A 3802-nucleotide genomic window follows, 5' to 3' on the forward strand; every position below is an offset into this window, starting at 1 on the left:
AGTTTAAGATGAGCACACAACCTCCTCAATGTGGCGTCTCTATCCATCAAAGCTAAGTCCACCTCCATACGATCTGCATATGCCATTGGATCATAAGCGCGTAACGTCAGAGCCGTGCATCCATACACCACCTCAAACGGAGTCATGCCAATGCTACTATGGTAGGCAGTGTTATAAGACCACTCCGCCCATGGTAAGAACTCCAACCATCGTCTCAGTATCTCTCCAACAAAGCACCTCAAATACCGCTCAATACCTTGATTGACCACCTCAGTTTGGCCGTCCGTCTGTGGATGGTAGGCCAAGTTGAAGTTCAATCGAGTCCTTTGTAATCTGAAAAACTCAGTCCATAATTCACTCATAAATATACGATCACGATCCGAGACAATCGTGCGTGGCATGCTATGTAACCGAGCAACATCTCTAACAAAAATTTTAGCCATCGACTTGGCCTTTTGTGTAACAGCTCGTCCTTAAAAAAACTTAATTTTGAGCTCGATGTGGCCGGCCACACTCGCACAGCTGTTGTTGTTTTGATGGGCCCCACCGCTGCCGTCGGAGCCTCCCTCCTCTACCGCCTTCTCTCTCTTTAAATCTCTCTCTCTCTTTCTCTATCTCTCGGTCACTCTCTCACTCTCTCACTCTACTCTCTCTCTACTCTCTCTCGCTCTCCTTCCTCTCCTCGTTGCCGACGTCAGCCCGCTGCCACCTCCCCGAAGCCGCCGCCACCAGTGAGATCCCTCATCCCCCTATCTTTCCTTTTCTTCCTCTCTCTATCTCTCTTTCTCTCTCTCTCTCTCTCTCTCCCTCTCTCTTTCTTGCCCCGAGCTCAGGCTCGTCGGAGCCAAGCCGCCGGCGAGAGGCCGGCCGCACTTCCCTCCCTTCTCTTTCTTCTCTTTTTCCCTTCTCTTCTCCTCCTTTCTTCTTTCTTCTTTCTTCTTCCTTTCTTCTTCTTCTTCCTCAGCTGCTTCTTCTCTTCTTGTTGTTCTGCAACAGTGTTGGGCTCGGCCCAGCACTGTAGCAGGCCAGTGCTAGGCCAAGCTCAGCACTAGTACTAGTAATCCCTTATTTTTTTTATTTTTTATTTATTTATTTAGATATTTCTATCTTAATTATTGCAAATAGATTATTTAGACATTAATTATTTTAATAACAATATATATTCTTCAATATGATTATTATTAATTATAATTTGTATAATTAATAATTATTTAGGTATAAATATAGGTAATACTTATATTTATTTATTTATATGTCTATTAGATTAATAGATAGATTGTAAATTATAATTATAAGATTTATATTCTAATATTCTTATGATATATATTTTAAGTAATTTTATTAATTTATTATATATTAGTATTCTGCAACAAATAAAATACTACACTTATTAGTTATTTATTTATTATTTTATCGAGCAAAGACTACATTGTCCCTAATTAATCAAGATAATGTATGAATTATAAAATTATTTAGAATTAGACCTTGTCAATACTTATAGTTATTTAGCATTTTATTTTATTTTATTTTATTTTATAATATAATATTTAGAAATAATCTTATATAAAAGTAAACAGACCTCTTCTCCTTATGTTACAACTAACATTTTATGATAATAATATAATTATAGTATTTGAATCGTATCTATAATATAGACCTAGTTATGCAATAAAAAATAAAGAGAAGTGAATCTAAACCTAATAAAATTTTATATTTTAATTGAATTAATTCTAATTAGATAAACGGCTAACATTATACTACTTAAATATTTTCAAATCCTGAAGCTCCTTATGTGAGACCCCTGTGGACTCGACGATGAGTTGATGTTTGACTAACGGACGTGAGAGATACATGGTTTGTGTCTTCTGATCAGACAGTGAGTAGTCTTATTCCCTAGACGCCTTTCTCAAATTAGATTATATTATATATTATGTACATGCATGTTTTGGCATCCAGCATGATTATATAATTTTATCTAGAGATGATTACAGTCGAGTATATTTTATCATACATTTAATTATGCTGATCTGGGATATGAGTACATTGGTGATATATATAGAGATAATTGGAGATGATTCTATTGCTATGATTGTATACTGAATTAATCTATAGCATGAGTATGCATGTAATAGATTAGCATGAGTATGCATGTGTTGACTACATAGTGGAGCTACATGATATTATTTTTCTCTTGATTCCTATTCCACCTAAATTCCTGTTATACGTGACTTATTATCTTATTGGATATATGCATATGATCTGTCATTTAGAAGGAAAGCATTAAATGTGATTAATAGGATAGTTGATAAAAAGCGTGAGGATACCCGAGTGGGCGTGGGGGTTAGGACGCGCTTGATGGATGATTGATCGCTCGACATAGTCGTAATCCTGTTACCCTTACGTCCGAGGTCATTAGTCTGTGTGTGAAGCAGACATTTAGACACATGCTGTTCGCCAAGGCATATGTGGCGAGTTATCCTCACGAGGTTTCTATCAGCTAGAAAGGGTGCCCGGTTTGGATGGATGTTGATACCCTAGTGGGTGGCGGGGTATGGTTATATTTCAGATACTCTTGCGGGTGATGGAGTATGCTTTGAGCCTTCGGACATGATGTTGAGGCTGGGTACCAGGTGTATTTCTTTCTTTTTAACCCCCACAGATATTATGGTACGTGATACTGCCTTGAGATATCCTGATGAGATATTTTAGAGCAAAGATGAGGTGAGCTATAGATGCGAGATGGTATAGATGATAGTTTATATAGAAATTGAGTTGTACCGGTATTTGATATTTGTACTCTTTTGTATTAGACGATGATTTGTATAATACAAGTCGAATCATGGCGTAGTCTTGTATTAGTTATTTTAGTTGTATATTGATGGTTTGTTGTGGCCTAAGTGGGTCCTGCCAGATTATGTAGTGGTCTAGTGTATATTATTATACACTTTGATATTCATATGTTAATAGATTTATTTGGTTAATAGTATGATTTATTTGGTAATGGATTATGTGATCATGGATAGGTTAGTATGTATTATTTGGTGATGTCATGATTATATGTGCATAGGAGAGTATTTGTGCGTGACGGGCCTCGCCCGACTTGTCGCGTGTGCTGCGCATGCCGTGTGGGTGCGTGGGCATGCACGTGCCTATGCCAGGTGGGGGCGTTACACTTTGACACGGTTCGGTATAGGTAAAGGCTGTAGTAATCTGGCCGGTTTCAATATGGTTGCCTTATCACTTTGACAGACTTCACAAGCACGAACAAAACTCCTCACATTCTGCCTCAATCTTGGCCATGTGCAACTCTAATATATCCTCCTATAAGTCCTCAAGACACCCTCATGACCAGCCTGGAGTTTGGTGGAAGTGCTCCAATAATTTCTGCCATAATCCATCATTTGCGGGCACCCGAGTGCATCCGCGGTCCAACAGCAACTCGCCTTGGTTCTCCAACTCTGGATGGTGCTCCGGATCATCCATCACCTCCTATAACAATCTCAAAATATCTGGGTCATATGTACATGTATACCTCAGCTCGTCAAGGAAGGGAAAGGTAGGAGAAGAATAGGTTGCAAGCTCGGCGATATCGGTTTGGCGCGATAGTACATCCGCCGCTCTATTTTCCATTCCTTTTTTGTATTATATTTCATAATCATACCCCAACAATTTTGTGACCCATCTCTTCTGTGCCTGAGTGTGTATACGCTGTCCCACAAAGTATGGAAGACTCCTTTGATCGGTTCGTATAATGAATCTTCTACCGATCAAATAAGGCCTCCACTTTATCATCACATGCAGA

Source organism: Typha latifolia, chromosome 12 (assembly GCF_019914945.1).
Source record: "Typha latifolia isolate L0001 chromosome 12, TyphaL0001v2, whole genome shotgun sequence".
Taxonomy (NCBI): domain Eukaryota; kingdom Viridiplantae; phylum Streptophyta; class Magnoliopsida; order Poales; family Typhaceae; genus Typha; species Typha latifolia.